Source organism: Macaca nemestrina, chromosome 15, assembly GCF_043159975.1.
Source record: "Macaca nemestrina isolate mMacNem1 chromosome 15, mMacNem.hap1, whole genome shotgun sequence".
NCBI lineage: Eukaryota > Metazoa > Chordata > Mammalia > Primates > Cercopithecidae > Macaca > Macaca nemestrina.
The window spans coordinates 5,957,944-5,979,192 of record NC_092139.1 but is presented as its reverse complement, the minus strand read 5'-3'; the positions used below and the strand labels follow the sequence as shown (position 1 = coordinate 5,979,192).

At 50.7% G+C, this 21,249-nt stretch overlaps 2 long non-coding RNA genes across 5 annotated transcripts in view; one reads left to right on the top strand and one right to left on the bottom strand.

Moving 5' to 3' along the window:
* LOC139358420 (uncharacterized) overlaps positions 1-12,767 on the top strand; it is a 28,555-nt gene extending 15,788 nt beyond the window's left edge. The window contains exon 3 of the long non-coding RNA XR_011613207.1: positions 12,696-12,767. This is a non-coding gene — a long non-coding RNA (uncharacterized lncRNA). The remainder of the gene's footprint in view (positions 1-12,695) is intronic.
* LOC105470575 (uncharacterized) overlaps positions 3,098-21,249 on the bottom strand; it is a 33,808-nt gene continuing 15,656 nt past the window's right edge. For 3 of the 4 annotated variants that reach the window (XR_011613205.1, XR_011613204.1, XR_011613203.1), the window contains 2 exons: positions 11,966-12,078; positions 3,098-10,980 (listed from right to left, as the gene is read on the bottom strand). This is a non-coding gene — a long non-coding RNA (uncharacterized lncRNA). The remainder of the gene's footprint in view (positions 10,981-11,965; positions 12,079-21,249) is intronic. The other variant, XR_011613206.1, reaches the window with a different exon arrangement.

Here is a 21,249-nt window from a genome sequence, read left to right as displayed (position 1 = left end):
AACCCCGTGCGGTGTGCAGACGTCACTGGCTTCTCCCTAATGCCCTCTCTGTGCTCCAGGACTCCATCCAGAAGCCCACGTGACATTTCATCATCACATCTCCTGAGGCTCCTCCAGGCTCCTCAGCCAAGTCTCTCAGCTTTTCCTTGATTTTGAGAACCTTGACCATTTTGAGGAGTGCTAGTCGGGTATTTTGTAGATTGTCCCACAATTTGGGTGATCTGATGTTTGGTTCATGGGTACACTGGAGTGATGGGGTTGGGGAAGGAAGACCACGTGAAGTACCCCCTCATCCCGTGGTGTCCAGGGTATGTATTAGGTACAGGATGATCCCTGATGACACAGGCCTCCCGCTGGCTAAGGCACAGCTGCCCAGGTTTCTCCACAGTGAAGCCCGTTTCCCACCTTCGATATGTACTCTTTGGAAGCAAGTCACTAAGCACTGTGCGTACTTCAGGGGTGGGAGCTATGTTCTATCTCCTTGAGGGGGAAGTATCTACCGGAATTATTTGGAATTATTCTGTGCAAGAGATTTGTCTCTTCCATCTACTTATTGAATGATTTCTATCAGTCTGGACCCGTGGATATTCTAAGAATTGGGTCATAGTCCAGCACAGCTTTGCTAGTCCCCTGTCCCAGCTGTGACCCTTGGGAGCTCCTTCTGTCAGCTCCTGTGTCCCTGGAACCTGCCGCCATTGCTGGGGCACCTCCTTCCTGACACCACATGATGCTTCGGGCTCACCTCGCAGTCCTCGCGCCAGCCAAAGAATAAGCCTTTTTTTTTTTGACACAGGGTCTCTGTCACCCCAGGCTGGAGTGCAGTGGTGCGATCCCAGCTCACTGCAACCTCCACCTCCTGGGTTCAAGCAATTCTTATGCCTCAGTCTCCCGAGTAGCTGGGACCACAGGCGTGCACTACCACACCCAGCTAACATTTGAATTTTTAGTAGAGATGGGGGTTTCACCATGTTGGCCAGGCTGGTCTTGAACTCCTGGCTTCAAGTGATCTGCCCGTCTCAGCCTCCCTACGTGCTGGGATTACAGGCGTGAGCCACCACACTCAGCCAGAATAAGCTATTTTCACCAAAAGCCTGGTTCCCTTTATGGGAGAATGGCGCCACCAACTAAGGCCTGGGTGGCGTCACTGCTTCAAGGTCCTCTTGGAGCCCCTGGAAAGAGCCAGGAAATAAACATGCATATGCTAACCCTGTCTGCACGCCTATGGAGAGCAGTCTTTCTCCCCCAGACTCTGTATCAAGCTGCACATCCTCACATCACCAGGACCCTCAGAAAGTCAGACTTGCTCTGTGTCAACCATCCTGGGCCAGCAGTTTAGATCACGTTGACACAGAGCTACCAGCCAGGTGGCAAATGCATCTATCTTTTTTTGGCATTGGTGGTGGTGGCTCCTAGCATCTAGCTCAGGGAAGCTGCTGAACAGCCTACAATGCCCAGGACAGCCCCCACCAGGGCTGGAACCAGCCCCGAAGGTCAGCAGTGCTGGGGTGAAGGCCAGGGGTACACAGATGCCGCAGGAGGGGAGCCTGGGAGAGCCCCTGCCGCTCCCCTGTCCCACTTCATTTCCCGGCATGCCACTTTTCCACACACGACACAGCCCACCCACTTCCTGTTGGTGATATTTCTCTCCCCTGCAGAAGCAAGCTCCATGCAGAAAGGGCTCTCCCCTCTTCTGCGACGGCCGTGTTCCACCCCCACATGGCTGGGCCCTCGGCTGGGCTCGGTATCTAATGATCCCATGGGGAAAGGGGAGCTGGAATGGAGCAGAAGCCACCAGAAGGAAGGTCAGCCTTCGAAGGGAATCACAGTGGCTTTTCCTGAGACAGAGGGGCGAGTGGCAGGTGCGGTGACAGAAGGGAGGCCAGCCCTGCAGCAGGGATGGGGGCAGCGAGGGCTGCAGGGCCTGAGGGCGGGCCTTCACCTTCCCCTCCTGGGCACCCACGAACTGTGCTACGGCACAGCCCAGGCATGGGGGATACCCAGAAGAGAGGGCTGGGGTGCCAGCTTTGGTGGGAACAAGCAGGGAGCCCCCCCACCCCCGCCCCAAGCTGTGTCTCAAGGCCTGTGCCCCTGGGGCGTGCGCTTGCGTGTGAGCGAAGGCCTCTCTGCTCTCTTCCTGGCCTTCCCCAGCGCCCCTGGCCTCTTGCCCCATTCACCCAAGGCCTTTTCCGCCCGGTACCTCAGCTGTGGGGCCTGGCTGGTGTAACTTATGGGGCCCCAGTGGGGGGCGGAGGGGCCTCTGGTTTCCTGGCCTGCGGTCTCCACCAGGGCCTGGATCCGGGTACCTCTGCTGACAGCGCCCAGCGTGGAGCCACCGTGTGCCCGGCGGCCTCCTGCAGAGGCCCCTGGGGAAGCTCCCCTCTGGCCCCCTTTCCCCTGCCTGAGGGGAGGCCACAGCCACTGGAAGGGCTCAAGAACGGACTTCAGGGGTCTCTGAGCCCCCAGAACTTTCAACTCGGAGTGGCATTCTTGCACTGGGAAGGGCCACTGCTCCTGCGGGTCCAGGCTCTATTTTGGAGACTCCCCCGGCTCTGGCAGGAACAAGGCTCACCCTTGCTTCTGCCCTCAGGACAGCCGTGGGGACACCTTGCACCCCAAGTCCTCCCAGCCATGCCCAGCACCTCCCATCAAGCCTTGTCCACACAGGGAAGGTCAGGCCACCCCGCCTGTCACACCCCAGTTGCCTTCCCGTCTTTTCATCTTTTCGCTCTGTCCATCCACTCATCCATTGGTGCATCCAGCAAGAACCCGAGACCCGCTCTGTCCTAAGTGTGTGAGAGTTCTGCCCTTTGGGGTTTAGTCTGGTGAGGGAGACAGGCCCTAAGACACTGAGCCTGCAACTCCGCTGCAGTACAGCCAGGAAGGCAGGGCCAGCTGCAGCCAGAGGAATCACAGCGGGGACAACTGGTTCCACGCAGGAGCTGGGGTGCCACGTTTCCAGCATGACCCCCAAGCAGCCACCATGAGTCAGAAGCAACCCAGGCCCGTCAGACACTGAGACACTGCGCACTTGCTTCGAGGACTCCAGCAAGCAGAGCTGGGCTCCGTGGAGAATAAATGAAAGAGAAACATCCACCACTCTTTCTACACAAGTTTATTAGGCACCTGCTGGGTATCACGTGTGGAGACAAGCTGGACAACATAACAATCCGCAAGGCAGCTACGGCCTTGCCCTGGAGCTCCCAGTCTAGCAGGGATGGAAAACAGATAAGTCCCCCAGCAGAAGCCCCAGACCCAGCAGGCTGTGAGGTCGGGGAAGGGGGAGGCCTTCCCGAGGAGGAGGCGGCAGTGAGGGTGGAGAGAGCCTCCGGAAGGGGAGCGGGCACTGGAGTGGGTGGCACCGCATCCTGCAGGTGCTTGTGGCTGAGGCTGGGAGGTAGGTGAAAATTCCGGCAGTGGGGACCCATGGGAGACTGTGGCAGAGGCGCGGCACGGTGAGGTTACCATTCCCCAGTGCCCGGCTGCTCCAGGGGACCCAGCAGGTGACGTGACAGGGGCCCCTCTTGTATCGGCTGTCTTGTCTCCACTCCTGGTACACAGCTGTGGCTGTAGCACTCTTCAGAGCCCTTCAGGAGAGCCTCCACCCAACCCTCTGAATTAGGCACAACAGGATTGAGGGGGGGCCCTCCGGAAGGGTCCTTTCTCCTCACCTCCCACATGCGGCTGGGCCCAATTTCACCATTTTACTCGGGATCTCCCCTCCTCAACCCTCCCAGCCCTGCCCCATCTCAATGGCCTGCGGTGGACCCCAGACCCACAGACACAGGCTCTCTCTGCATAAGGGCTCACGTGGTCCCCAGCCAAGGTCCCTACAGCACTTTCCATGGAGCCGTCTTCCCAAACATGCACATCAAACTCGCCTCTCAGCCACCCCGCCTCCATCTCAGCTTCAAGGCGGCCTTGGCAGGAGGCTCGGGGCGCCACGGAACAGTTCACCACGTCTCTGCCCTGGCCTCACTTGCTGCCGGCTAGCCTTGCCATTCATCTTCTGAAGGCTACTCTCTGACGGCTCTGCCGGCCACCTTGATCTGAGTGGCAGGTCTGTGCTAACAATGTTTTGTGTGGGGCCCTGGGAGAAGAGTCCATGAACCACTGCCTAACTCAAGTGCTGCTGTGGTGAGGCACCCCTGCCTGGTTCTGAACAGACGCCGCACATCAAAGGGGAGCCGGCAGCTCATTCCTCAGCAAAACAGCAGGCTAGTTCCTCACAGTCAAGGAAAACCACTGGGAGAACCACCCGGCTTCTGCTGAAGACCTGAGCTGCTTCTCCGGGTCCCCCAATGCTGACGGGCCTCTAGCATCAGGTCCATATGGCCGATTCTGGAGATCTCTAGGAGGATGGAACTGGCTGATGAGAACTGTCAGTATGAGTCTGTCTGGCCACTCTGCCTGGGAACATTCACCGAGACATAAAGAAGATATGAAATAGCTGGAAAATTAGGAACCCAGCTAGGGCTGGAAGGATAGCCTTTGAGGATCATTCTGTGAGTGCTGCCGGAGAAGGAACCCTGGTGAGGGCTCAGGCTGGCTCTCCCTAGGGGCCTCCTCAGGAGGAAGAAGACCACAAATCTAACCAGCCTAGCAGCCCCAGATGCACAGAGCACATGTGGATAAAGCTGTGGCTGCCTGCAGTCTATGGGATCATCTTGTATGCAGCAGTAAGAAGGGTCTGTTCTATGACTGCTCTGCTGCCTCTTTTTTTTTTTTTTTTTTTTTAAACAGCAGCTGGTTTGGAGTCTCCCATGTATTGCCTGAGGTGGTTTGGTAGTAACCAGCTACCAAAAATCCTTTCATTTTAGGTGCCTGTTGGGTGGTGGGGAGGCCACCAAGAAGGAATTAAGCCATTTTTAAAGAAGCCCAGTGGTGAATCCACAGTATGCTCTGTTTGACAGGGTGCATCTGAGAGGGCCTGCTGGGCCTTTGTTCAAAACTAGATACGCCCCAACTCCAATTCTAATGTGCGGAAAATGTGATACAGAAACCTGCAGAGCAGCCAGGTCCCAGTGGACGTCAGAGATCAGCTCTTACCTCCACAAGGATCTTGTTCACCAAACTCTTTGCTTATCAAACCTTTTTCCTGCAGAGGGTAAGGGTTAACTCCCATCTAGAAGAGGCTGAAGTACCACGGTTTTCAACCCAGGAACGTGGCACTGATGAGGCGGAGTTCTGGAGGGGCACAAACGCAGAAGGTTCCAGGGACCGTTGGGAGCAGACAGGTTTGGGATAAAAAGAAAGAGAAAAACAGGGCAAAGGATTAATAATAGAAATGAAACCAGGTGCACACACACTCACCTGCGGCGTGATCTCCCATGGCCACACTCCAACTTGATATCTTGCTTCCAACAGCCAGAACAGCCATCAGTGGAACTTACTTTTATGGGCAATCTTTAGGCTGTTGTTTATTGTTGATTTAAGAGAGAAGCAGTTATGGTTTTGAAAACAGGGCCGTTTTTCTGATGGGGAAGAGCAGGTTTCAATGAAATGGGTGTGGAGTCCCAATCTCCAAGGCCTTTGTGATCTGAGACAAGACATCTGCCAGAGTCAACTTCTTCAGGGCCCTCAAGAACAGAGTGCTTAGATAAGCCTTTTCTGAAGCCCGCTGGCTGGCCAGAGAAAGGAGGCAGGGCTATGGTGCTCCACTAATCCTGTAGGGCCAGGGCAAGGAATGGAAACCCAAGCAGAAACCAGGCAACCAACCAGGATTGTTTCCCTCATGAAACAATAGAACAGGTGAACCCATCTACCTCTGGTCCCAACCTTTGTCCAGAACAAAAAACCGGGACCCACACAGGTGACCACAACCTCAGTGTGAGGTAGAACAGCTGGGACCCAGACTCAGGTCCAACAGGTGCCCAGGGCAAAGGGGTCCTCGCACCCCCACCCCAGGTGACCCTCCTGGAAAAGGGGTGCTGAAGGCTTGTCCGTACCTGTCACTGCAGCTGTGTCATCTAGTGGGGAGCACTTTGGCATCTGTGCCCCATCAGAGCCCCCAGGTTCTCAATCACCAGCGTTCAGATGCCTGCTCCAATGGGGGCACCAGGAATGGCAAAGAGATGTCTTCACAGTGTTGCCACGGTGAGTGCCAGCCACCCATGCACCTGACCTGGTGTTTTTGTCATGGAACTGGAGATGTGACCTTAGGCGCTCACCACTGAGCCACACAGGTGAGGCTCATTTCTCACCTATAAAGAAATATAAATGGGAAAACCCACAAAGCCCTGCCTCCTGGCCCAGCTGCCAAGATGACGCTGAGCCAAGCCCTCCAGAAGCACTAGGTGGACGAAGGGAGGGAGGCACCAGAGCCGTACATGACACCTGGACACCTACCCCAGGGAGCTCTCCAAGGGTGCCCCACCTAAAGCCTAAGGAACCAGCTCTGACTATAGGCTGAGTCCCAAAGGGCCAAGGAACATTCCAGAAGCACTAGTGAACCTCCTCTACACTGCCAAGCAAGAGGCCTCAGAGAAAGGCAGCCTCTCCCAGATAGACCCTGTATTAATCCGTTTTCACACTGCTGATAAAAACATACCTGAGACTGGGCAATTTACAAAAGAAAGAGGTTTAATTGGACTTACAGTTCCATGCGGCTGGGGAAGCCCCACAATCATGGCAGAAGGCAAGGAGGAGCAAGTCACATCTTACATGGATGGCAGCAGGCAAAAGAGAGAGCGAGCTTGTGCAGGCAAACTCCCGTTTTTTAAAACCATCAGATCTCATGAGACTCGCTATCACGAGAACAGCATAGGAAAGACCCACCCCCATACTTCAATCACCTCCCACCATGTTCCTCCTACAACACGTGGGAATTGTGGGAGTTACAATTCAAGATGAAATTTGGGTGGGGACACAGAGCCAAACCATATCAGATCCCCTTCAGTGAACAGACCCCAGCTACCCAATGTGGGGCAGCTCAGCTCCTGCTCTCCCGGCTTTCCTCTTGCCACGAGAATCCCATCTCCTAGTGGGGGAGACCTTCAGGCCAGCAGGGCCCTGGTCAGAAGCCTCAGGGCCTCCCACTGCACTTGGAATCAGACCCCAGTGCCACGGCCACAGGCTGCCCTTATGGTGCTGCCTCCTCAGCTACCCCAGCTCCTTCCCCTGCCCCTGCTCACTTCCTGCAGCCAGACTGGTTTCCTGCTTCCCTATAGTTCATGGCCAGCTCTTTCCCACCTCAGGGGCTTTCCACTGGCTGTCCCCTCTGTCCAGTGGGCTCTTTCCCCAGCTCCTGTGACTTGGCAGGCTCCCGACTCACCAGAGCATCACCTCGGACCCCTCCATCAGCTCCGTCATTTTCCAGGCAGCATTTGAGGACAGTGGTTTGAAAGGCAACCTCTGGAGCCTGACTAACCACTGGAGTTCAAATCCAGACTCCACGACTTTCCTGCTGTGTGGCCTTGGGCAAGCTATTTGACCTGTGTATGCCTCAGTTTCCCCACAAGCTTGCAAGGAAGAGTAAATTAATGCATTTCTCTAATGCCTAGAACGTGGTAGGCACCATAAATCAGGAAGGGCTTCTCTGTGCCAAGAAGCCTGAGTATGGGGCAGGCTGTGCGAGCACGGCTAACCACGGTGTCCCTTGGAAGCCCACAGGAGGAGACTCTCACTTCTTCAGAAGATGAGGGCATCTTCTGAGCCTTCATGTACATGGCCCTGAAGGAGGCAAGGCCTAGCTGTGGTCACAACTGCCATGGATTCTTCTCTGAGGCCTGGATGAGCAAGAGAGAACTCTGACCCACCAAGGAAAAGGAGGGAATTCTGAATACGAATAGAGATTAACTCAGGGGCCACATGAGGCCCACAAGAGCCCCAACAGAAATTCCCCTCCTCCCTCACCTCCTCCTCTCTTGAATCCCTGGTGCTGAAAAGCAAGGCCCAGGTTTCAGAGCAGCCTGGGCCTCCTCCAGCTTTCCTAAGTCATCCCTATGCTGACAAGAATGAGGGAGGCTGAGGGACGCACAGATGTTAGGTGGCCACGGTAACTGCCCTAGCCATGTTGTGTTTCTGCTCAGCTCATTACGGGGCCCACCAAGAGGAAAGCAGGCAGCCATGATGGCTCCCCAGGCCTGGCCACTCAGTGCTCATCCATCAGCCCAGGTCGCCCAGACCAATGTCACAGCAAAGGCAAGGAGGCCCCGGCCAGAACTCAGTTGCTGGGTCCCTGCCCAATTCTGATGATGACCCTTGTTTCTTATAAGATAATAATAGCTCCACTTTACTGCAGGGAGAGCAAGTGCAAATGCCTACGGAGGCCAGGCCCCACTCAGAGATGAGTGACAGGCACAGGTGGTGGCAGGCACGGGGGTGTGTGTGCTGCTGGCCGACAGGGGGCGGTCGCCCCCCAGCTACGGTTGTCCATGGACAGGAAGAGGCAGGCCCCAGAAAACTAGAGGCCAGGAGAGGTCAAATGGCCAAAGGCTTCTGTAAAATCTGCTGACACCTAACCGTTGGTGGTCATCATCATTTATCCTTAAAGGAACTCCTATGTGGCTGAAACGCACCGTGTCTCTGGGTGAGAGCAGGCTTGGAGAGCAGCTTCTGGCTCCATCACACAATGGAGGCTGGCCACCCATTAATTTGTACTATTAATAATGGTGGCGATCATTTAGGGACACTTTTCTGAGTGTCAGGTGCTGCTTGTTCTTAATCCTCTCCTGGCCCCTTCCCTGAAGTCAGGAAACTGCCTTGGCAGATAAATAAGTAGTCCCAAGGCCCCAGGGTGGAAAGTGGGGTGCTAAGGTTAGCGCTCACATCTCTCTGATGCCAGAACAGGGCCCTGACACACCAGCTCTGCTCTCTACACATTCCCCTGAGCTAGGGCTGGGCTCTGACCTGGCTCCTCTGGCCCTGTCCTTGGTGCTTTCACACAGTTCTGTCTGCCCCTGGCTCCAGCACCTGCACTCTTGCCTGCCTGCCACCCCGGCGCCTACCGCTTTCTCATATGATCCTTCCTGCTCCCTCTTCACGGGCTCTTCCCAGGCTGGCTTCTTCCCAGGCCCTAATCCTACTCAGCTCTCCTGGCCATATCTGGCCACGGCAATGCAGTGGCCTCCAAATCCCCCTGCCCCTCCATCCTGCTGCCAACTGAGCTTCCATTTGGCCTGTGACATTTAAAAATATCTGTCCAGCCTTGGCATATAGAACCCAATACCCCCAGCTGTTTAAATACCACTGCCTCATTTTCGGCCCCCATGCCCGTGTGTGTCTAATAAAAGCGTAAACTGACCCTGAACGTGGGGCCACTGGAACCCTCTATTCCAATCATGCCATTCTTAATTTGGCTCCTCTGTCAAATGGGTCGTCAGTGCGAGCCAATTCCTGCCCCTACAAGGAGAAGGTTGGCAGGGGCTTGGGGGGCTTTGGAGCAGCAGGTCAAGGTGTGGCCATCTGTATGCCTGTGGCGGGTGCACATGTCTGGAGCATGGGGTGATGTCTGCCACAGCTGTCCTCCTTCCCTCTCTGTCTCCCGACCCCAGTGGGCCCCATGGCCTTGCTATTAATACAGTGCAAAGAGGCCCAGCAGCTGGCCGGGGCCAGGTCTTTCCACATGGATGGTGACAACTGCCATCACCCTGGATGTGGGCTCTGCATGTTCCCAATGTGCCTTCTGTCAGAAGGGGCAGAGCTGCAGTCCACTGGGGTACTGTCTGCGGAAAATGTCCACTCTGACTTGGCAATGGGGGGAAGCACCAATGATCAACTTGGGAGTCGTGAAAGGGGGCCCAAAAGATGGGTGGTCACTTGACAACACTCCTAGCGCCCACAGGAACTAGGCTCCGCTCCCCTAACCATGCCATCAGCCTGCATTTGCATGGAGGCCCTAGGCCACGGCTTCTTCTCTCATCATTGATACACGGGTCCAGCAAAATGCCCAGGACAAATGTGCAGCCAAGTACACACCTATGCAGTGAGGAAATCCCCCGCAGGGAGGTACAGAGAAAGGCTTCATTTTCCTGACACGCTGTCTTTGGGGAAGAAGAGGTCGGCTTCAACACATCCTAAAAGACCCCGGAAGAACAAACTGTTAGGTGGATCAGAGCCACAAATCCAGAACAGAAGAACCCACTCTACTGCCCAAAACTGCCAGGGGTGAAACACTATGATTTCTGGGATTTGCTGTGAAGGGCTCCAGAAGAAAAGGTGTGGTGACAGAGGAAACCAGAGCTGACGGGCAGCGCAGCTGCGCTGGCCTCCTCTCTGCTTTGGTGTGCTTGAAAATTTCCGTAACAACAAGGTTAAAAATACACAAGTGAAAAATTGTTCAACAAATATTTACTGAGGGCCTAATATGTGCTAAGAACTCTTCTGAGGATTCTTAATTTGTATAGAAAGAAGAAAGGTGAGCAAAGTCCCACCACGCTGGTCAGCAACAGCTCAGCCTCAAAACTATGGCCTCCTTTTACCATAGCACAGCAGGCCCACCATTCCCCAAATGCCCTGGGTTGGTTTCAGCTGTCCATGCCACTGACCCATGGAGGCAGTCCGAACATGTACTTTTAAGAGTTAGTATTTAAAAATATTGTCATTCAACCCCTGTGACCCTATGCAGCCGAACCCAAGAAAGAACACAGCCAGGAACTTCATCCAGCAGAATGTCCTTCTCCCACTCCTTGTGGTCGCCCCTGCCAGAGGAAACCAAATGCAGAAGCTGAGTTTATCGTCTGCTCGCTGTACATTCTATCACGTATGCATTACTTGGTTTTGCCTGTTTTTGAACTTGATGAAGAGAGCATTGTACTTTCTGGCATCCTATCAAGAACAGAGAGCACAATGGGAGAACAGACCCAGCTCCCCACACCCAATCCCCAGAAAAGCCGGGAGTGAGAACAGAGGTGAGTGGATGGGTTCTGTGAGAGGCCTGCTGGCTGGAACACTGCTTCAGAGCATGCCAGCAGGAAGTGAGAAGCGCCCGGGCTCATCTCGCTGGGCTTTGGGACAGTTCTACCGACTGTTTCTTGGCTGCATCTGCAAACATAAACATGTGAAGTGGGAGCAAATGTCATGGTAAAGGCAGATCAAGACAACTCCATCTGTTGACTTATTATTAGACGACAAATGTCATGGGAAGAAAATGTGCCCCAAGTAATTGAGCCCTGTTGAAACTCAACAGGCTTCCACTGGAAGGAATAAGAACTCTTCCTACCACTTCTCAGCTAAGAGGCACCTGACCAGATACGGGGGCAAAAAATCATTTGTCCCCTTTAGTGGGAAATCTTTGTGTCATACAAGACCATCTCTCACCATCTCTCCTAGAGCCCAGACGAGTGTTTCTCAGGTCAATGAAGAGACTGGGTGGATGGGGGACAGGATCAAGGAGGTGCTCAGGGCTGTGCCTGGAGGGGCATCAGCCATGTTGCCATTTTCAGAGCACGCACTTGTCTTCATGAGTGTTTTTAAAATACTTAACCAGAAGCCAGTGATACTGGTAATCTTTCAATAGCAGTTGCATAACTTTCCTTTAAAAACAAATGTATTTACATAAAGAAACAGCTGACTTAGAACGGTGAAGTGCAGTTTCAGTATAGGAATATGGCAAAAACAGAAGGTGGTGTGAAAATAATTGAAGTCTGAGCAAAAATGACCTCGATATTCCTAAGGGACTGTACTTTTTGTTCTAATTTCTAAGGCACTTTGGCACTTAGATGGGTTTAACTGTAGTCTCCGCCAACAAAAGCCACTCATAACCCTAGGCCAGCAACCCCAGTCTGAATGGACCCCTACCCTGTTCAAGGCCGAGCTGTGGGGCATCTTAGCCCTGCTAGAAGAGCCTGCATTGCTCCCGGCATGGGCGAGAGGGGAGTGTGGAAGCCCAGAGTCCCTGCCACTGCTGCTGCTGCATAAAGCCACGACAACTGGTGGCCACAGGCCTTGTTCCTCCCAATCCGGAGCCCCAGGAAAGGTCTCTGAGAGTGCTCCATTTTCTTTCGCCTGAGCTTGTTCCTTTGCTTACCTTTAGACGATAACTTCAGCAAGAAAGACAGATGAGCAAATGTCACTTTCATGTAGATAGTTCACCCAGCTGCATAAGTGCTCTCAATGGGAGAACTTTCAGCACACTGAAGTCTATTGAAAAATAGTGGGAGAAGGGAAGTTACTTCTCTTTTAAAAGTGCTAATAATGATAACATTAATACTAATTATTTTTATAGTTATGTGAATGAGCATGTACATTTTTTTGCAATGTTGTCATACTACTATTAACAACATTGATGCTGGCATGACGGGAGTGCTGGGGGGCCCAGTCAGCCTGCTCTGCCCCTGTCATCCCAGCATCCCCTTGGTTAGCGCTGCCTTTCATGCTTAAAAATGTCCCAGCTGGATGACAAATTTTATGGTAACCCTAGTTATACACCATGACTAACTCGTCTATGCCTACAATGAGTGGGCAGGGGGAGGGTTCAGGGGTAGGGGAACAGGGACCTGAATTTCAAAGGCTGGAGAGCATTCTTTAAATTGTGGCCATTCCCGGCTTAAACTGTTTAGATCCTGGATTAGCAGAAGGGATCTGGGTTTAAAATGATCAGATGGTGAGGGAGAGATGCATGGTTTATAATCAATCAAGGAGAGATGCATGGTTTATAATCAATCAGGGAGAGATGCATAGTTTATAATCGGGGCACCATTACGAGTTCTCCAATGGCAGTTTGAACTGTTACTTCTTTCTTTTCTTTCTTTTTTTAGACAGAGTCTCACTCTGCCGCCCAGGCTGGAGTGTAGTGGCATGATCCTGGCTCCTGGATTCAAGCAATTCTCCTGCCTCAGCCTCCTGAGTAGCTGGGATTACAGGTGCGCGCCACCATGCCTGGCTTTTTTTTTGTATTTGTAGTACAGATGGGGTTTCATCATGTTGCCAGGCTGGTCTTGAACTCCTGACCTCAAGTGATCTGCCCACCTCGGCCTCCCAAAGTGCTGGGATTACAGGCGTGAGCCACCGCACCTGACTGGACTATGTTATTTCTAAAACAGCTCAGTCACCTTCCTGAAAGACTAAACAAAACTGGACACATAACTTCGGATACACTTGGCCTCTCTTTTCTAACATCTTTTAGTTAGGTTTTCCCTAGTCCTGTCCTTGTGGCAAATTTCTGAGATATATTTCTCTGAAGTTCAACTTCTTTTCTTGACAGTCTAGAGAAAATACTGATGAAGCCAAGGTCATGGGCCTCAGAAACCCAGTCCCACAAGCAGAGCAGGAAAACAGCTCCAAGACCTCTCTCCTAACTCATAGAGGGCCTGGGGATGCTACAGGTCTTACTGTTTCCTCTACCAGAAAGAAGAGGGTGGTGCTAGCAGGACATGGGAGACAAATACTCAGGCACTGCTGGTGGGGACACACCGGTGGCCTCGTAGAGAAGTGCCATGTAGCCAAGGCTCTGTGTTGGCCTGTGAGCAGCAACTCCACTGCTTGATACCATCTCCAGAGAAACACTTGTGACATTTACGTGGAGGTGTGTACCACGACATGGTCGGCAGTGCAATTTCTAATAGGGACAAAGTGGCAAGAGCTGAATGCACGTCAACAGGGATGTGACTGCTGACTGTCTTTATTCAGCCCAGACAATGAGGTGATGGTGAAACAGAACAAGGCAGATCCTACAGGAACCAATAGGAAAGGGTCTCCAAGATATACAGATACATGAAAAGGCTGCAATGTGAAGCCCAATGAAACACATGAAAAGCTGTGTTTGAAAACACAGTTATGTTTGTGTTTTTAACTATGACATCCTGTATGGAAACCCATCATTTGTGAAGTTGGTAACCTCTGGGGGATTTGAGAGGTGGTGTATGAAAACTGTGACTGGTACAGGGTCATCAAAGCAGACATTAGCCTTAGCTTTATCTACTATTTTAAAATGATTAGATAATACATGTAATTCATATAATTGCATGTGCAGTTAAACATTAAAGTTGAGAAGTCATGGCTGGGAGAGGCTGCTGCTGGGTTATCAGTTTCACAGTGTAGACATCTTGAAAAAGGATCTTGAGAAAAATGAACTTGCCTTTCTTGTACCTTAATGCTCCTATTTTAGGGGCCAGTTTTAAGTAATAACTGGTGCCTTTGGACCAACAGAAAAAGAGAGTGACACCAAGTCATACTGGCTTTAGCCTTGGCCAAACTCTTCCTGGCTGCCATGTGACTGTGCCAGGCTGATCACTAAAGACATGGTATAGTCTATTTCTACCTTCCAAACTACTTCTAGCCAGCTCTTGCTTTACTCTTTCTTTAATAAGGAGCTGGAGGAATGTCAGTTCTAAAGTGATCAAGAAAAGAATGTGAAGCTGTTCATTTGGTTGTTGACAAAAAATAGATCTGATATCAAGGGGGCTGACATCTGAGCCCTTGGCTCATGTTCCACCTCCACAGGAAGATTCTCTGCTTGGTGTAGTAAACAATTGAGACAGAACTAGGACTAGAAAAATTCAGTCTAAGAGTGGCTTTACCACTAACGAGCAGGTCCCACCTCCCTCTCTAAGCTTCAGTTTCCTTACTTGTGAAATAAAAGGGCTGAGACTCCATCTCTCCAGTGCCTTCCAGCTCCAGGATGACTCCTATTGATAATGACTTTGGTTGGAAACTCAATGTGGAGTGTTCCTCTCTTGTCTCCCACTTAGCACTAGACTTTTTCTGCTATGACAGCCTCTCCACTGTGCCCGAGACCTAGAACATCTTTCTACCTGTCTGATACCTTGTCACGTGCAGCCCAAAGGCAACTTGCTCTCAACAGACCAAAGGCAGAACTCCTGGCCCCACCACCCCACTCAACGTGGCGGAACTCCTGGCCCTACTACCCCACTCAACATAGAGTAACTCCTGGCCCCACCACCCCACTCAACATGGCAGAACTCATGACCTCCTGCTACCTCACACCTGGGCCTCTTTCCCTGCTTCTCTAGCTTGGTGAAAAGTACTAGCTTCCATCTAGTTCCACCTGGGTGTCATCCTGACACAGCCAATTTCCCCACATCCATGTTATCACCAAGCCTTGTAAGTCACTCTCCTAAATAACTCTAAAAGCCACTCTCAATATCCTCAGCTTTATGTATTTCTAAAAGCAGCCACCGCCCTTGACCCAGCTACTATCAACTCCAGCTTCCTCTCAAATTCCCTCCCACTACTCTGTGGCCAGAGAGATCTTGAAAATAGACAACTTGATTTCCGTCCCTCATGGCCATCAGGACAAAGGCTTCCCATTGTTTATGGCTGTTTAAGACAACAGAAAGACTGCAGTTTGACCTGCTGGGCCCAGAGACCCCTGCCCCCCGCTCCAGATTCATCTCTGTCCTCCAGCTCTGCTGACCTGTAAGTTTCCCTAACAGGCTTAGCTTCTTTCCGCCAGAGGGCTGGCAAATACACGATTCCTCAGCTTGGAACTCTACCACCCTCTGGCTACTCCTCAACTTGGAACCGCACCACTCCCCTGCTGCCACATGCTCACCCTTCAGTTCTCAGCTCAAATGTGCACGTATCACTTTTTCAGTAAAGTATTCCCTGCTTTGCCCAAATCCAGGGCGGCTTCTTCTGCTGTATACTTGGGGGGGGGAAAAAAAAAGGAACATGTTTCTCTTCCAGTGTCCTTAGCTCAGATTGTAATGAGACCCTCCTTAGCATGATGACTCATTATTTCCAGATCCCCTCACTGCATGCATTCACCATCGTATTCCCGGTGCCTTGCAGAGTACAGGACCTAGAGTGGGCACTCAGTGCAGTTGTGCAGACCAAACTCTACGGCTTCTAAGGCTTTCCATTAACAAGCCACTAAAAGAGAACTGGAAAGTGAAATTTAAAAAAATCCAACTTGACTGCCAACTCCAGCTTTATTTTAGGCTCTTTCTGCATGGCTGGGCTCCTCAAAATCCTGCCCCCTCATTCTCTCACCTCTTGGCCATTACCACCACTATACCACCACCACCACTGCTATACTACCATCATAACCACCATCACCACTAGCATCACCACCACCACCACCACCACCACCACCACCACCACCACCATCACCACAGCCACATCATCACCACCACCACCACTACACCACCATCATAACCACCACCACCACCACTATACCATCATCACCACCACCATCATCACCACCACCACCACCACTACACCACCATCATAACCACCACCACCACCACCACCATCACCACCACCATCACCACCACCACTATACCACCATCACCACCACCATCACCACTACCATCACCACCACCATAACCAGCACCATCACCACCATCAGCCATAGCCCCTGGTCAGCTAGGAAGCAGAAGGAGGCAAGATTTATATCCAGGCCTGTGTGGTCCCAAATTTGGCTTCTGGTTTCTCACCTCCAAACTTTCTGTTGAGCCCTCTCATAAGATACCATCTATTTTCCCTTTGAAGCCCACCTAAATACTGTCAGAGAAAAGACATTAGCGAAAAATCCCTTTAAAAACAGATATAAAATGAGGGTGCCCCCATTTCACCCTTCTCTCTCCTATACACTTTCAAAGGACACCGCAAGGCATAGATGAAGGATGAAGAAGTCAGAGAAAGCCGAAATAAGTAATAAAAACATCCATCTAACTGGCACTACTAACTAGAAGAACCCAAAATAATAAACTAAAAATGATTTTAAAATATAAAAAGAAGTCCAGATTTACTAAATATCACAACTGTAAAACCCAAATGACACCGCATTGGAGGTTCCTGGATTCTGAGATTTTAGACCAACATCTCCGCCACTGTGCCCGGCCAGACCACGCTAATATTTCAACAGAAATGTATGGCACTCACATCAGGTTGCCAGCTGTTTTGCTTTTTTTTTTTAATCTGCTAGACAAAGTCACTGAAAACTAAATGAAAGCCGGGCGCGGTGGCTCACGCCTGTAATCCCAGCACTTTGGGAGGCCGAGGCGGATGGATCACAAGGTCAGGAGATCGAGACCATGGTGAAACCCCGTCTCTATTAAAAATACAAAAAATTAGCCGGGCGCGGTGGCAGGCGCCTGTAGTCCCAGCTACTCAGGAGGCTGAGGCAGGAGAATGGCGGGAACCCGGGAGGCGGAGCTTGCAGTGAGCCGAGATCGAGCCACTGCTCACCAGCCTGGGCGACACAGCGAGACTCCGTCTCAAAAAAAAAAAATAAAATAAAATAAAAATAAAATAAAATAAAATAAAATAAATGAAAGCAAAATCTAAAAAACAACATCAGCGGGCATGGTGGCTCACGCCTGTAATCCCAGCACTTTGGGAGGCCAAGGAGGGCAGATCATGAGATCAGGAAATGGAAACCATCCTGGCTAACACGGTGAAACCCCGCTCTACTAAAAATACAAAAACAAAATTAGCCGGGTGCAGTGGTGGGCGCCCATAGTCCCAGTTACTCGGGAGGCTGAGGCAGGAGAATGGCTAGAACCTGGGAGGCGGAGCTTGTAGTGAGCCGAGACTGTGCCACCGCACTCCAGCCTGGGCGACAGAGTGAGACTCTCAAAAAAAAAAAAAAAAAAAAAAATCTAAAATCTTTTGGGGAGGGTACAATTCAAGCAGTTTTATTTATTCATTCATTCATTTACTATAAACATTTCTGATTTATTTATTTTCTTTTTTTTTTTTTTTTTTTGAGACGGAGTCTCGCTCTGTCACCCAGGCTGTAGTGCAGTGGCCGGATCTCAGCTCACTGCAAGCTCCGCCTCCCGGGTTCACGCCATTCTCCTGCCTCAGCCTCCCGAGTAGCTGGGACTACAGGTGCCCGCCACCTCGTCCGGCTAGTTTTTTGTATTTTTTAGTAGAGACGGGGTTTCACCGTGTTAGCCAGGATGGTCTCGATCTCCTGACGTCGTGATCCACCCGTCTCGGCCTCCCAAAGTGCTGGGATTACAGGCTTGAGCCACCGTGCCCGGCCTGATTTATTTATTTTCAAAGATTCTAAAATCTTAAAGCAAAACAAAAACCCTAATTACCATCTATAATCCTTCTAGAAAGAAATGACATCAAAATTCTAAAAGGCAGGAGCTTATATAGCCTCAAAATCAAGAATCAAAATCAAAAGTCCCTCCCCAGGATAAATTTGGCTTGATGGAAGCTCCACTACAACATCTTTCATTTTCTCATCTCACTGTGGACTGGCATTTGGCAACCGCTGACTTAGTTCAACTCTTTCCCTGATGAGGGAGTCTCTTCTACCAAATCCTTCGGGAACCTTCTCTGAGCGTTTGCTTGAGTAGGCTGCTGGTTGCCTCATAAACCAACCAATTCTGAAAGTGGCAGAAGATGAGAAAAACATACAAAAATCAATACCATTTCTATAAATACACAATAAGCAGCCTGAAAATAGAATGAAAAAAAGAGAGCCCACTCACAATGCAACAAACACATCAAATACTCGGGAAATATATGATATATATTAACATATTAAACTCACATAGGACATATTAAAATCACATGAAGAAAACACAAATCCTTAATGAGAGAAATAGTGACCTGAACAGATTGAGAGGCCATACTTCCAGCTTAAGACTAAATGCAGAAAAGATGACAATATTTCCCAACTTAATTTATAAATTGAATGCAATTCCAGTCAAAATATCACCAAGGTCATTTATAAAACTTGATAAAAATGGTTCTTAAATTCATATAGAAAAATAAGTGGACAAAACATCAGAGAATGCTGAGATACTATGCAGTAAGAAGGCACTTGCCCCTTAAAACAATGATTGTTAAGGCTATAGAGCAGTCACGCTAAGACACTGGGAAGATGCCACAATTTCACTAACTGAGCAGGAATGAAACCGCTAGCAATTAAAACTACGGAACCCACAGAAGGCCACAACACTCCGAGGACAGAGAGATGTCTTGCAAAACTCTCTAATCTCAGTTGCGGACAGGAAGCTTTTGTTTTTGTTTTTCTAACTAACTGAGCAAGGTCAGAAATTTACAAAGTGACAAGATGAAGATTTCCTGACAGCCTCTCCCTAAGTATTTTCCAAGGTTCATCTCAAACCCCGCACAGCACCTCATTCCTAGAATGCTTATGGTCAAAAGCACACTTTGGCAGTTAATTAAATTCCCGTTGTGCTCTAATTGCGAGTGTGAGTGTGTGAGACAGGCTGGTGGCTACAACTCCTGTCCCAGAGGCTCTTTTCCCAGGGTCCCTGCACCATCTCCACCAGGTGCCCAGGCACTCAGGAGGCACTGCTGGACTTCTTGCTGGGCCATTGTCTTCCTAAATACACAGATTATTGCTTAAGGGCGAGGATCTCCTCCACTTAAGTCAAATCTCACATACCACCATGCCTTTTCTTTTTATATGTGGCTCCTTACATGCCAGAAACCAAATCTGCCATTTCGAAAACCAAAAAGTCTTATCTTGCTCCTCTTCCCTCCCCTATCTGTGAAGAGCTGGGAGAGAAGTGATGGCTGCTTCCTGAGGGAACTTCTAGACCAGTAAAGGGAAGGACTCCCAATTTATAATAACTTTTAGCCAAAACAATGGATGGGGAAGAGGGGGTCCAGAAGTAATCACCAGCCTCCAATGCGTTCTCATTTCTGACGTCGAGAGGCCCTTCTTTCAGTCTCCTGGCTCCCCACATTTTATCATGCACAATGTATGTCAGTGACGGGCCCTATTAGCAATCCTATCATCCTAGCAGTGGAGGTGACCTTGTAGACCAACCCATCCAACACCTCCGGGTTCTCATACACAAGGAAGGAAGAAGTGAAAAGAAAACCCTGACGTGGAAACCAAGCACCCACCGCAAGGAAGCCAAGGATGCACCCTGCTAGGGCACTGATCTGATTATCAACCCATCCAGATCAACCATACACACACCAGACTGAGACCTAAGGGGGCCACACATCCTAACACCAGCACGAGGCAGGACCTGATCTTCACTGGACTGTCTTTTGGAAAAATGAAGCCAAGTGAATATAACAAACAAATATCTTAGAATTCTCTTTAACACAAAGCAGTGCTACAGTGAATGACGCCAATTTCTCCCCAGTTATCAGGACGGACTGATTACAGTGCTCAGATTCATTTGCCTGAAGATAATTGCCTCAATTCTCCACTTCACTTTGCACATATAGAAATAGTCCCAATCTACTGAAGCCTCAGTGACTAGACATGTAAAATTGGTCTAATCATATTCTGAAGAGCTTGAGCTGCAAGGATTTCTATGAGCGTGTACCTAAACCGTGACACCACTAAGAGTTTCTCCCCTCTGGGCTTGAGGAGCGCTGGCTCCCTCCCTCCCAAAAGTCTGATGGGGTGAGTCAGATCCTCAGCAGATGAGATGAAAACAGCTTTGAGGCTGTCTGTCAGAGCTAGGGGCTGGGGGAAAGATAGGATGTCCAAGAGAGCTGGACAAAAGACAAAGCCATGAGCCGAGAGCTTTCCTGACCGTTGAGTGGGCCTTTGCAATCAGCAGTGTTTTCATCCACAGCTCACTGGCTGCATGGCTGCTGGTGGGCAGGGCAGAGGTGGACATCTGGGGCCAGAACCACGTGGACTGGGGGTATCCTGGGACAATGATGTCTCAGCTGGCTGCAGGAAAGAACCAGACAAGCTCAGTGTAAGTCCGGCTGGGCAGACAGTCGGAGCTCAGGACGAAGCAAGGCAGGGTGTCAGAGTCCAGGGGCTGAACCGGGGAACACAAGAATGCCAAGCTCCAGGGCTGTGGCAGAGAAATGAGACGCCACGTCCAAGAGGGCCTGTACCCCTCTTGGGTACTGATGCTTTGCCTGAGCAAGGGGGCTTCTAGATGTTTCCCGTTGGATCAGGAGTCTAGAAATTGCTCCCCCTGTGGCAGAGGGAGAGAGAGGGAGATAGGCACTGTATCAGTAGGAGAAGCTCAACAGAGCAAGAAGTGAAGAGAAAGGAAGGGAGCTCCTGGGAAGACAGAGCCAAGCAATCTCTATGCAGAAAACGAAGGCTCCTTTCTGATCCTATTCCCTTTCAAAATGAATAGCACAAATACAGTATTGTAATCCCAACAATGGCCTGGACAGAAACCAGCCATGTCAAAAAGGTGATTATTTCCCTCTATTGTTTGCTTTTAGCTCTAGATGGCATTAACCCCAAATCTCAAAATCAGGAGCTTGAGGTTTTCACCATTTCTACTGGTGAGAGCCAATGGATATCAGTGCAGTCTGAATAACAGCAAAATAGCACCCTAGAGAACTGAGACAAATGCTTTGGCATTGTACCTTAGTCCCCTATGGGGAACAGGCGGGAGGGGCCAATACCAAATTCTCAGTGGG